Below are 14,399 nucleotides of genomic sequence, written 5' to 3' on the forward strand. Positions count from 1 at the left end.
GTACTATTCATTGTGTTATTTTAATGTATTGCCCATTACTCTTAGTGGGATTAGAAGACTTGTAGCAGCACGTCGATAAGCTTCTGAAGAAATATATGCTTAATTTAGCAATATATATTAATATATATCTGGTTGATATTACTATATTGTTTCTTACACTAGGAATAGGCCAAGCAAAAAAATTTGCCTTGGATCTCACCATTTAAAGTCACTGCATTCTGCATTGCCCCAGACTGGGCAGAAGGATGACTTACCATTTTGACTTGAGCTGGGCCATGTTCAATTTTGCTTGGGAGCAGCGCTCATGAGACATCTTTATTACTGATCAGGCATGAGCAGGGAGAAACACAACAATGGAGAAGGCATTTACCTGACAGGATGAGCTCTGAATGTTTAATTTAATGTTATTCTAGGGACTTCTTATAGTTTCTGGCCCTGAAAGACTGTCACAGAGTCTCCTACAAGTAACTGATTTGTTTGCTTTTTATTTAGGGAACAAATCCTAGTCAGATTGGAAATGTGCTACAAGACAAATGACTTGTAACACCAATCTTCTGTTATGTCAAGACATGATAATATTACCCTCCCTGCACATGGATGGCCTCGACTGTGCTGAATTTTAATTTAAACAGCATCTGTATGAACTGCTACGTAATGTGCTATATACACATGCAGCAAAAGGAAGCCTGATCCTGAAGTGATTGCCAACAAATGGATGGGATAGGACAGGAAGTATTCTTGTGTCTAATGTCCAGGTGGGCACCTGAGGTGCAAAGCAGGTTAGTGATATACCCAAGGCCACAGAGGGAGCCTGAGCTTAACCCAGAGCCTTGTGTACAAGAGCACCCACGTTCCTCCAGTACTGTCATGAATTTTTAGGTTTACCTCTGTCTGTGGAGATGTACCATTGCTCCTGTGAATCCAGAGGGAAAGTATCCCTGCTGCAAATCCTGCAGACAATGACTCAGAAGAAGTATTTCGTCCCTGGGAGCAGGCCTGTGACACACTTATTGCTGTAGACCTTCTCTGTGTCTGTGAACCTCATGGCAGTACTGACATCACATTGCAGGGCACCGTAAGTCCTCTAGTTGTCTTCTACATCTGAGCTGTGATTTAGGGTCATGATGTTCAACCAGCATCAGATTAGTGGGTGGTCAGGGGAAAGCTATAAATTAATGAGCCCATTCAAGTATTAGTTTATTCTGTTTGGCACCCTCCCAAAAATTTTTCACTTCAGCCTCTCCCTTCCAAAGCTCCTGTGTGTCTAGGAAAGTACTTCTACCCTGAGCAACCTGAGGACCAATTTGCCCTGTGCATGTAGTTACCTTTTGATGAAGAAATAAGGCTGTTAGTTTTAGAAAGCACTCTTAAGAGATGACAAGCACAAAATATACTGCAAAGGTCTCTAACCCCCTACTCTAAGTAGCCAAGCCAGCCTGACTCCACTTTGCTGGCACAGACCCACTTGCAATGGAAATGATGTCACCAGGCTGCTGAGGTGACAGACACTGTTGTGTTAGTGCTGTTACGGAAATTTGCCTGTTCAAATAATGGCATGAGAAATAAGGTAGCATTTGGGGATGTCTGGAGCAGTAACTGCTTCACTCTTTCCCTCCACTTTGGACAGAGTGAGCAAAGCCCCAGCAGTACCATCCTTATTCCTGGGCTCTGAACCATGTTGCTTCCAGGTTTGGCTCAGCTAACAGGCTCTGAGCTAGTGTGAAGGAAGGACTTGGGAAACACAATGACAAGAGGTAGGAAAATCCTCACTGGGCAGGGAGTCTTTCTCCCCTTGAGTGGAAGCAAAATTTGGATTGTTCCTGTGGCATTTTTTGGATAAAGGGCTGTATCATTGGAAGCATTCAGGTTTGGGGTTTTTTGTTTGTTTGTTTGTTTGTTTGTTTTTTTCAAGAAAAAAACAACCTTCCCAACCCTAGTGTTGGTGCAGAAATTGTGTGAAATTTCCATAAGCAGAAAAATACCTCCTTGTCATGACCTAGAGGTGATGGAGGTGCCCAAGTTTTCTCTATCCTGTACCTGCAACTTGCATTTGAATGTTGTAAAGGATGTCTCCATCAATGTTCTTGAGGATAACCTGGTACAGGTCAGAAACAAATCACTGGTGCTGTGGACAAGGAGTGGGTATGGTTCTTATCCTCCCTTTTGTTGATATGCCTTCTTTTTGCCACATCAGTGGTGCTGGTGGGGAGCACTGGCCAAGACAACTGCAACTGTAATGTTCTGCTTCCTGGCTTGGGCAGCAAAAGAAACAAGCACCATCTTTGAGCACAAAAGGGATATCTGTGTCTACAAGAGCTACTTGTACTTAATCAGCCTAATAGAAAAATGTTTCAAGGGCACCAGTCTGGGAGATTTTTTCAAGCTGTAGAGGCAACAGCAGGCTTTGTCCCCAGGAAAGTGCGCAAAGCTGGCTTGGCTTGGGAGATGCCACAAAACCTCATGCTATAGTTCATTAGTTTGATCATCATTAAAGCTGAGGGAACACAGTTTGTACAATTTGGACTGAGAAATACTTTCTTACAGTGGGGCTGATTCTCCAGGGTCCTGCGGAGCTTCAGCTCATGTAGTAGTCCAGGCTTAAAAGAAAAGAAAGCACATAAACTGCCATTAGCCTCTGTAGAAATGATCCCAACATCCATGTAATAGAAGTTGTACCTCAGACAGGACATTTTTGGGACTTCAAGCATTGTCTTTACAAGCCGATGACTCCCTTAGGTCACTCAAGGTTTAATCAAGAATTATTTCACTTCAGTTAACATGAAGGGTAGTTGCATGCTTGAAAAGTTCTGCTTCTCATGATGAATCAGAGAGCTTCCCCAATGTGTTATGGTTTGTTGAACAGTGCTGCTCCAACTGTAAAGGGCTGGGTTGTGCAGCTGACAAACATATGTGCACAGAAGTCCCTCTATCTTACCACCACAGGGAGGTTTATAGAAAGAGTTGCCATAAACATAGTGAGCAGTTATGCAGGACTTGATGAACCTAAAGCACTGTATGATTTTTCTCCAACAGTCAACTTTTAAACTAAAGTGACAGCTCATGTGATAAAGACCAAAGGACAACTACCAGCCTCTGTAGCCCTGCAGATACTCTATTTCACCAGATGCCCAAGAAAACACTAATTGCAGGATTTCTTCTCTGGCAGGACACAACCCAGAATCTTACAGAAAGGATGTATGAATGTGTAGTGCTGTCCCAGCACAAACCACCATGTGGCTCTTCAGCCTCACAGTGAGATCAGACCTAGGGAGGTGGGAATAAAAGAAAAACAGACCAAGAGAGAAAAAAATAAAAAATTAAGAGTGAGGGATTGCACAGAAAACTAAAGCCATTCTTCAGTCTGTTGAGTCATGCCTGAAGACTGGAAGAAGAAACCTTCAGACTGTTTCAGCAGAAGGCAGTTAGTATAAGGGTTACCATGTTGCCAGCTCTTCCCTTAATATCTGTGCAACCAGAAGAGAAACATTAATGCCTCGGCAATCAAGTGCTTGCTGATGAACACCAATTCAGGACAACTTCAGGTGAGGCTGGTGGAATAGGAATATTTAAAAATAATGTAAAAAATGTAGAATAAAGAAATGTAATTTACATGTAAAATGTGACTGAGAACAAAATAAAAGAAGAGGCAGCTTTAATGCCTCATTTGATGATGTTACTGTCCAACTTCTGCCACAATCAGTTTTGTATAACATCAGATTTAAGTCCTAAACAATAAAGATTTAAATACTTTGCTGCCTCAAATAGTAAGCTATCTAGGGATTTCATGGCAGGTCATGATATCTTCATTCTCAAGACATAATTAGCGTACTTGAAGCATGACCTCTGATAATGTTATTTCAACTTTTGCATTCTGGCATCTGACTGCTCATCTCATTCCAACTGAGGTTTGAAAGAATTATAATTCTGTCTCCATACCACTCTATTTACAGCAAATGGCTGTTTCAGACATGATGGTTTACTTGCTGTAGTACCTACTGTCTTAACCCATGCTCAGATTACAGAATCCACCTCAGGAATCACAGAATCTTCCAAAAGTGATCTCTGTAACAACACGTGAAATATGATGTGAGAAGTTATATGGTGGAAAAAACAACTGCCATTTTACCTGACACACTCATTCTGGGGACAGCTAAGCAAGGATGGCAGAATTATTCTAGTTTGGCTCAAAGACTGCACAGCTTGTGCTGCTCTCCATCTCCTCTCAGCCCTTTTGAAAACTGAACAAAATCCAACAGAGCTGTGATGCTAAGTGTTCTTTTGTGCAAGATAAATATCATAAAACTTTCCAAAATGTGGTATATGTTAAAAACAAAAAAAAGTAACAGCTGACAGATAGGAGTTCCAGCTGTATGAATGCTGCAGTTCTTACCTGAAGATGGCATTGCTAGAATTCCTTCCTGTAACTCCACTGCTTCTCCCATACCAGCTCCATTTCATGCCTTGGGTTCAGAAGTAGTATTTGTCTCTCCTGCAAGCTTCCCATCCTGTAAGGGGTACTAGAGATAGGCATCTTCGTTTATTTTCTCCACTTTTTTGGTGACCTCAGCTCATGTCTCTAGTATGTGTCCTGACAGCAGATCTCCCTTGGTCTGGTTCCTGCCAGGCTAAACAAATGCTGGAGTTGAAAAATTCATCTCCAGTTCTGGAGGCTCTGAGACAGCAGGAGAGCTGTGACACACTACTGTACCCATAGGCCTTTGCTTGCTGATGTGAGAACAGAACGGGTTCCATTTCAAGACGGTGAACCTGCAGTGTTTTGGGGTAAAAGGAGCCTTAATAAACAGAGAGCAAATTCTGTCCAACAAAAGAATGCAGTTCCCAACATAGCACACACATTCAGATCCTGTTTCAAGGTTGCTCATTTAAGAAAAAACCACCATTTGGCATGGGACCATCTGGAAAGGGAACCTTCTATGAGCACTGCCCACCACTCATTTTCCACACGTGTTTGGAAGAGGTGTCTAGCATTAAAGCGTAAATTTTGTTCTGTCTCTAGCTGGCTGGTGAGCTCTGCAGTACATTTCCTATAACCTGTTTTCTATGACTTTGAGTGCCTTGTGTCTCTTCTTGTTTAATAAATCCCTCTTACAGTTCTGTATAAAGTGGTCAGGTGCTATCTGGACTGCTTAGATTATTGAATGTCCTTACTGATTGCAAGATCCTATTAATGTTCTTCAAGTTTATTTGCCAAAGATTACAGTACCCCTAATTAATAGTAATTTAAAAAAAAATAAATCTTGCTTTTTGCTCTTTAGTCCTCCTTGCAACAGCCTCCATAATACACACAAAGAGCAAAAGATGGACTATTAAAAAATCTGTATGTTTTTAATCAAATGAGTAGGGAGTTGTGTGTCCAAATCCATATTCTGCTCTGAAAGTCTCTGCTAAAATGCACCTGGCACCAAAAGAGTCAACCAATGCAGCATGACATAACAAACTTGATGCTAATGGGTTTTGTACAGAACTCTCACATGAGCACACAGGGACATAAAGAATATGGTGCATATGGAAGGAATGGATTCTCCTAAGCCTAATGTGAGATAATGCAAGTCTTCAAATAGGAGAAGAATCATAGCTTCAGGCTTTAAATTGGTTTTGTGTTGTCTTCTGATGTAAAGGACCCTGAATGCTTTCCCACCTGACTAACTATTTAACCTCAAGGCTCTTGTCTGCTCTGTAGAATTCTCTGATTTTTTAGCTTCCACTCTTGGCCAGGTTTTTTTCTAAATTATGGGCAGCTACTGAGGCCCACTTAATTATCTATTACAGGATTCCATCAATAGTTTAAGCTATTTATTGATGGCATCTGACAGTCTTTTGTTTGTAAAATGCTTTAGTTACATAGCCATATAGAGAAAGAATGCTTTGTAACTAGCACAAAATGATATCTGCCCATAATAACTGCCCAGCAGTTCTGAGGCTACTATAATCCTTTGGAGTCTGTGATTTTGATCAGTTCAGAACTAAGCAACTTCCATGAATCCCTGAAGAGCTTTCTCTTCTTTTAAAAAGGTTGATGGGGGACAGAAGAGCATAGTAATATGCATGACAAATTATATTATTTGTCATACATTAGGGCCTGTGGCAACCAATATGTCAGCATTAAGTATTAAAGCTATCTACACCTCAGAACACCTTCATCACCCTGATCTACGCTGTTTGTATATATTCAGTTGCCCCCAGGTGAGAATCTCTGACTGTGTCCTTGTTTTAATAGTTACATAATTTAAGTAAATAATACATTTACAGCCAACAGTAATACATTTACAGCCAAATAATAAATTACATTTACAGCCAACAGTACCAAGGCATTCCTTAGTCTTTAGTCGAGCTATTAATACAACACAGTCCATTGTATTGAGCTCACATTCCCTCACACTTCAGTCCTAAATGCACAGATCTAGACACTGCATACATGTTTAGGAAAACTAGGCATTTAACAGTGAAAGAAACATACTGATGGGAACCTTTGCAACAAGAGGTCTAGGGCATGCTAGGAAGTCCAGGGTCTGCAGGGTTCACAACTATAACACAGAACTCGTTCTGTATCCTCCAGAAAATCATCCCCTTGGAATCTGGTACCTAGAGACACATATGTTGCAATTATACAACTCTCTAATCACTTATAAAAGTGTTCCCAAGTGGTCACTAATGTGATTTTTTTTTTTATTGCTTTTGGACTGAGATAAACCAAGAAGAAATTTCAGCTCACAGACTGGTGGAGAAAAATATAAATTTCAAGGGTTCAGAAATCCACTTCACTAGGTCTACTTCATTTCTCCAGTAGTCTGCTCCATTTTTATCTCTCTCTCCCAAAGGAGGAGATGGAATTTTGATACCTATAACAATAAGAAAAATGCATAATTTGCTTTCCACTAGATTAGGGTCCATGGTTTAGTCATTCATGCCAGGGAAAAATATCTTCATGTCTTGCTCCACTGACTACGGTGGGATTTTCCACGAGGTAATGAACTCAACAGAGTGGCCAAGCCTTCCTCAATCTAAGCTTCAAGCAAGGTTAAAGTTCCTGACCTGGACTGAGGCCCAGCCTGTCCCTGAGCAGTGATGGGCAGCCCCCCCAGGCAACTCCCCCCAGTCTGTACACTGAGCGTGACGGTCTGTGCTAAAAGAATATCCTTTTGCCCAGTTCAGGTCAGCTGGCCTGGCCATGCTCCCTCCCAACTTCTTGTGCACCTGCTCACTGGCAGAGCATGGGAAACTCAAAAGTCCTTTAGTAAGAGAAAGCACTACTTAGCAACAGCTAAATCATCAGTGTGCTATCAACATCGTTCTACAAAATCCAAAACACAGCATTGTACTACCTACTAAGAAGAAAATTAACTCCATCCCAGCTGAAATCACAACAATAGTGTGACTGATTACAACTTAATTAATATGAAATTCCAACATTTTGAATGCGAGAGAGGAAAGCATCCAAGAAAGAACCAAAATATTAACAGAAAAAGAAAAGCAATAGTCTTGTTAGTCAGATGCTGGTCCTGACAGGAACACTCCCATGTGTTATACAAGCTGTGCTAAGCATGGATCATATGGTTTCTATCTGATGGATACAACAAAATCAGTCACTTATTTAATTCAGTTCTGGTCTAAGTCAGGAAAAAGCAGTCAAATATAGGTAGGGAGAAATATAAAATATAGATTCTTGAAATTAGGCACCCAAATCCATAGGTGTGACTTTTACAGGTGCTGAGTGTTCTGGCCTCTCATTGTTGCTTGTGGGTAAAAAGCCCCTTAAGTAACTTTTATGAGACACCTGTCTCAGAGGATCTACACAGAAGAAAATCAAATTAACACAGTACAATCAGAATTCATTGCCTCCAAGTTGTGTGCATGTGTTATATTTGTGTGTATAAATATATGTATGTATGTATAGCAAGAAGTCAAGGAGGGTAACTTGTATTTTTAGGTTTATTCATGGTCACAACATGAATAAAAAGTCTTTTTCTAAAGACTCTTTCTTTGCCACCTGTTTCCCTTCATCATTTCAAATATTGAAACATTTTAATTCTTGCACTTATTCTAAAAATGAGCTCTTTCTGTGATGCATTACAGAGCAGCTCAGAAATGCCTTCCCTAATCCATAGGAAGTTTGGACAAAACCAAAAAGCTTTAGGCGAAAGATGACATATATCCTTCAAGTTTGTGATTTTCTTTCTGAAATGTGTCAATAGGCCAGACTTGCATCTTCTGTGATACCCTCTGGTCTAGGAGAAAGTGGACTACAAAACTCATTTCATTGAAGATTCCAGTCCATAAAGCGAATATAGGAACAAGAGGTATCATAGAATAGTTTGGGTTGGGACTTTTAAAGGTCATCTAGTTCAGCCCCCCTGCAATAAGCAGGGACAGTTTCAACTAGATCAGGTATCTGAACTGTAGTTCAGATAAAGATAGTTCAGCAGTATTTTCTAACCCAGTTAGTTTTCCATAGAATGGTTTGGGATGGAAGGAACCTTAAAGATCACCCAGTTCCAACCTCTGTGCTATGGGCAGGGAAACCTTTCACTAGACTGGGTTGCTCAGGGTGCCATCCAACCTGGCCTTGAAAACTTCCAGGGATGGGGTATCCACAACTTCTCTGGGGAACCTGTTCCAGTGCCTCACCACCGTCACGGTAAGGAATTTCTAACGTCTAATCTAAACCTACCCTCATTCAGTTTGAAGCCATTCCTCCTTGTCCTGTCACTACATCCCTCTGCAGCCACAGTGGTTTGTTAGGTACTTCTTCACTTGCTTGTAAAGAAAATGGTCCCTCTTTCATTACAAAGTAATATGGAAAAATCATAAGGGTGTCCCGCACACAATAAAAAACCCAAATCCAACAGGTTCCCAATACCTGAAGGGAGCCTACAAGAGAGATGGAGAGAGACTATTTACAAGGGCATGTAGTGACAGGACAAGGGGGAATAGCTTCCAACGGAAAGAGGGTGGGTTTAGATTAGATACTGGGAATAAATTCTTTACTGTGAGGGTGGTGAGCCACTGGAACAGGTTGCCCAGAGAAATTGTGGATGCCCTGGAAGTGTTCAAATTCAGATTGGATGAGGCTCTGAGCAATCTGATCTAGCAAAAGGTTGGAACTGGATGATCTTTTAAGGTTCCTTCCAACCCAAGCCACTCTAATTGTAAACATATTTGTCGTTTTTTCTTTTACTTTTGTCACACAACGTGTATTTTTAGAAATTGCAATTCGCTGCTGGAAGTCATAAGAAGGCTTTCAAAAATAGTTTTGAATGCAGGAAAATCAACCCTTCCTATACCAAAGCTTTACTGTGGATAGATTTTTATGCAATGTAAGTATGATAAATATTCAGTGTTGCAGACACAGCACCCTTACTGCAGTTTGTCCCTCTGCCTTGATCCAGCAGGCAGGAAGAGGCTCATTGCCACTCCGAAAGCCCATCTGGCGCCATCTGCCTGCCAAGAGCTGAGCAATACGCACATTTATCTGTTTCTATTTATAATTTCAGAAAAGGTGTTTTTCTTGTTGCTCATGACAACAACGTTTGAAGTAAAGGCTCAGCCCAAAATTCTTGATTACTGATTTATAAACATAGAAGCTATGTTAGTGACTTAAAATCAACCAGTGCGACTGTTCGATTTTCTCTCCTCAGGGAACAAAGAAGCAGAAAGAGAGGTTTTGCTCATGCACACAGATAAGCCTGTAAAATGTTACTGGCCCGGGTAAGAAGACCTGAGGAAGCATTGATTCTGTAAGTGTTTGTGTACACCTGGTTAAGAACAGTAAGGAGATGGGGTGGCTACCTCCATTGGCAACTCTGCCCCCATGGCTTTGAATGCCTACCTCCCTTTATGCTCCTTTCCCACTTTGTCAGTGATGAATTCATGGATGGCTCCCTGCTTCACTATTCAAATCCTTTTCAAGCCTGTAATCTGACAAAAAGATCGAGGCAGGAAACAACCCACATTGCAACAAACATAATTTTCCAATCCTGTCCCTGAACCCTCTGATCAGAGTTTCCTGCTCTAAGATGTGTAAGTGGTCAGGATTTCTGATTCCTACTCTGGTAAAATGCTCTGTGATCTATGGACAAAATGAATTGAGCATTACATGGATCTGTGCATCTGCCTAGATGAGCCTCATGGCATGTACCGAAGGGTGTGCTTCAGTATGCAGAGGATACATCTACTAATTACTCTGAAAATCAGACTGGAAGAGGGAGAAGGGTGGGTGGTGAGAAGCCAACCTTGTGGGAAAGAGTGAGAGCCTATAGGCTGAGAAAATGGGTTAGCAAATGTGAAAGCATCTCTGCAGGAGACTGTGAAGGAAAATTTTGAAAACGCCAAGATCCAAAGCCAAAACTTAGTAAGACTGAGAGTGGAGTAGACTGGGAAAGGTTAGATCTGTTCTTGTCTGATCTGTTCATCTCTTCATCCCTACTTAGAAGCTCTTTATCAGTACCAGGCCAAGTCCCACTAGGGTTTTGCAGCCTTTCATTACACTGATGATCCCATGGGCATTTTTACCTATTTGCCTTCTTGATCTATATTCCTTCCACCTTTGCATCATTCAGGACAACACAGAGCTTGGCAGGATCCCAATTAAGAGTATGAATGTCACACGCTTCATGGTTGAAAATGTCGTAGAATATCTCAAGTTGGAAGGGACCCATAAGGATCATCGAGTTCAATTCTCTGCTCATCACAAGACTACCCAAAACTAAATCATATGACTAAGCGTCGACCAGACTCTCCTTAAACTCTGACAGGTTTGGTATTGTGTCTCTGGAAAAAATCCCAGTGGAAGCTGTGCTGACAGCATGAAGCTAAGCTTTCCAACTTTTCTTACTGGCTTTCTTAACGGCCTTGTGTATTTCTGTAAAGACCACAGACTTAAGTTTACAGCATCAATAATGCTACTGCAAAATTAATTCACAAAATAAATGTGATATTAAATATTTACCAGTCTTGTGTTTTGTTCCTGGTCCTCAGCAGACTGCTGTCAAATGTCCCATGGGTCACCTTGAAGAACCAGGATGAGAATACCTTAGAGAAACCCTGATTAAAATAAAAAAATGATACACTTTACTAAGCTGGTTTAGGTGACAGGTGTAAGGACTTAAATGGAAGATTTACTGCTTTATGCTTCATACAGCATACCACTTCATACAGCAAAGGGAAGTCCCTCATTATTACCTTCATACTACCAAGAGGAGGTACAGACTAGTGTCCTATTCCGTGTAAAACAATAAAAAGACTGCAGAGCAGCATAATTTTACATTAGTTTCCTATATGTTACAGCAAAGCAGTACTGCTCCACTGTGGAGTTCACTGAACAACAGTGTAAAGACAACTATTCCTCCTTCTCTTCGTCTCTTGAGTCATTCATGCTTACCTTCCACAGTTACACTGGAACTGCTCTACTGCCCATTAGGGTCATTGTCTTGCATATCCTATGGTCACTATGCAATGTCCTGAGTCACTCAGCTCAGCAGCATTAAAATAAACTCCTCTCTTCCCTTCTTGCCTCATGGTGTACTCAGGAGACCTCTCAATCACTCGTCCATTCTTCTTCCCCTTCAGGAAGGGAAAAGGATTAGCAAGAAAAAATGGCACATACCAGCAAGCACCTTATACATCAAAACAGGTGGTTTTGCCTTTGCAGGATATAATATGGTCTCCTGTGCAGGAGAGACACTAGGCCTGGGACTTTAAGTGTGAAAAGGAGGTCTTTTTGCTTGCCTGTCCACAGACAGGCTTTATGAGACTGCGGCTTTCAATTTTGTCAGCCCAAGCTCTGGGGTTTTGTGTTTTTGCTTTATGTATTTTGCAGCTCAGACCCTGCTATCTCTCATTTGATCCACCCACTGTTCAAAGATGCTTATTTTGCATCACTTATGATCAATGAAGAGCAGAGCGTTCTGCACTAGATCTCCAGTATTAACATCTGAGTTCTTTAAAGTCATTGGACTGAACACCCTTAATTTTCACAGCGTGGGGGCCATCCACTGTCAGTTGTGATAATTTCATACTAGAACTATTTCCCATTGAACTTCTAGGTGAAGCTTTACACTTTTTTTGCCAGGTGGATTTCAAGCACTGCTGTCTGTCTTTCAGTCACTTTCAGTAGTTCCAGTTCTGTCAGGAGTTCAGTGCTTACCTATTAAAATACCAAAAAGACAAACATTTATTCTGTTATTCAGTTCTTGATATCGAGATTTCTACACTAAACAGCAAGATGTCAGTGAAGTACTTTGGATCTCTTGAATAGCAGCATAAATATAAATTAATTCCTTTAATTTCAGTGCAAATTTACCTAACTATAGCTCAAAATGCTCAGTAAAAGTTGCACATAATCCTATAAAGCTGGTTACCAACAGACATACCACTTTCTGTTTAGTTCTTCTGTCTTAGCTCTGCTCTTTTTTCTCTCCTTTACCGTAGGTCTTTGTAAAGTAAAGGGTGTCAGACAAATGCAGATGACATCTGCAAGCACACCTGCAACCATATGACAGGTTGAAGGATGACTGCCATATACTGCTTTATCTGTCAAGAAAGCTGCAGTGCCTGGCATAGGATTACTCTTTGGTTAAGTGAGGTAATCAACCACACTACCAAATAGCCTGTGCCCAAGCCCTGCCTAGGGCTTAACCAAAAAGATAACTATTATAGTTAAAAAATGGTACTTATGGTAAAGCTCATCTTTAGGAGATGGTCCTGCTGCAATGAAAGATAAGACAGGTAGGCAGCATCACTTCTAATCAACACTGATTAAAACCAAGTCTGCTGTATATAATGTGGTTGGTTTTCCTTCAAACAACAGAAACACTTTTGGCTGGTCATAGGAAGAACATGCAGATGAGAAGAGATCATTCTTATTATGCCCAGGCCTGTCCAGTCACTCCAAAGTGTTGTAACTCCAAAGTGTTTGCTTGAGCAAAGTTCACTTTCACTAAAAGGACAGTGCTAAGGTGCATTTTATCATTCCCATCTTTTCCGCTAAAACTAGTCCAAATTCAGTAGTGACTCACAGCCCTGCCACACTGACGTCAGTGGAGAATTTGGCTTATTATGTGTAATAACTAGGCTTCAAACTGAAATCTGCTATCTCTTGAAAGGTGTTTTCATATGGGTGCTCTGTTAATTGTGGGTTGGTTTATGACTTGTACAAGTTAGATTTCTATTTGAGCCTAAAAAGACCAGTGAATCACAAATCTTGCAAAGACATGTAAGAAGAGAAAGTAAGTCAATTTGGCCTACCTATTTTGACCCTCAAATTTTGTCTGCAGATGTTAACATTGTACACAGAACCTGTGTACAGGATCTGAGAACAAACATTGTCTATCATTCTCTGCACGACAGTTCCCTGTCAGCCACAGAGGACTGTAGGTGCCTGATCTGCCCCCTTCACAGTGGAGATGGAGAGCGTGTATTTCAAATCTATATGCTTCATATTATTTTTTCTCAGGGAATACAGAGAACACAAAGAATCTCCCCCATAATAAGCACAACTCTTGCACTCTTGGAAATACGTTCTTTTTGTGCAGTGGTCTCAGAGAGCAAGAACCACAGAGTTCAAAGTCAGAAGGGGGTAGATTCTTCAGGGTGTAGACCCTGCTTCACCCCACCCTACTTGCAGCAAATGTGCCCTGCAAAGACTCTCCACTTCGTCTAACTTCAAAATTCTTACAAGCATGGTTGTTAGTAACTGGTCTAGCAATAGCTAAGCCAGTCCTGTAGAGCTTACCTTTAGCCATGATCAAGGATACTGTGTAGATGGCATCGGTCACTACAGAACTGTAGTTATCTGTATCATCTCTGGAGAAACATTCTGACAGGAAAGAAAAACACAAACAGAGAAAGCAATAAGCAAAACCTCCAGGTAGGCTGGGGTGCTAGGGAATGGATATGGCAAAGCTGTTAGTGAATTCCTCTTTTTATTTGTGTTTACATAAGTGGTTTTTTAATCACTAGCAAAACTGACCTGTTGAAAATCCAGAATGTCTGAGAGCAGAAATTCTGGGACCAAATCCAATTCCCCCTCTTCCCTAAAGATCCTTCAGAGCCTTTCCAAAGCCCCAGGAACAGACAGAAGTCTTTCCACTCACAGTGATAGTATTTTGGATCAGATACCTTCTTGGCCTAAGGCAGCAGAAGGAAGCCATCCTTCTTCTCAGAGACATCCTTTTATTCTGATGCTCTGCACTGGAAGCAAGTATTCCTCCTGCACTGCATAAGGAATACAGAGACCAGAGGAGAGTTGATGAAAGTTGTTGGACTTAGAAGTCCAGAGTACTGTAGGAAAAGAAAAAGAGAGTTTGATCTGCCCTAGCTGGAAGATTTGTAAACAAAGGACTGGCTGAGAGAAGAGGTGAATTAAGGTGAACTAAGAATTA

The 14,399-nt window shown here is 41.1% G+C and overlaps 1 long non-coding RNA gene across 3 annotated transcripts in view; it reads right to left on the bottom strand.

The window, feature by feature from the left end:
* The window catches only part of LOC135415596 (uncharacterized), a 33,497-nt gene extending 19,383 nt beyond the window's left edge, over positions 1-14,114 (bottom strand). Inside the window, exons 1-3 of one of the 3 annotated variants that reach the window (XR_010431200.1) lie at positions 13,751-14,114; positions 10,967-11,061; positions 1-9,936 (exon numbers count right to left, since the gene is read on the bottom strand). The exon at positions 1-9,936 is cut by the window's left edge and continues 19,383 nt beyond it. This is a non-coding gene — a long non-coding RNA (uncharacterized LOC135415596). Of the gene's footprint in view, positions 9,937-10,966; positions 12,164-13,750 lie in introns of all 3 variants that reach the window. The other 2 variants (XR_010431199.1, XR_010431198.1) reach the window with 2 other exon arrangements.
* Between the last annotated feature and the right edge of the window lie 285 nt (positions 14,115-14,399).

The sequence above is a fragment of the Pseudopipra pipra genome, chromosome 6 (assembly GCF_036250125.1).
Source record: "Pseudopipra pipra isolate bDixPip1 chromosome 6, bDixPip1.hap1, whole genome shotgun sequence".
NCBI lineage: Eukaryota > Metazoa > Chordata > Aves > Passeriformes > Pipridae > Pseudopipra > Pseudopipra pipra.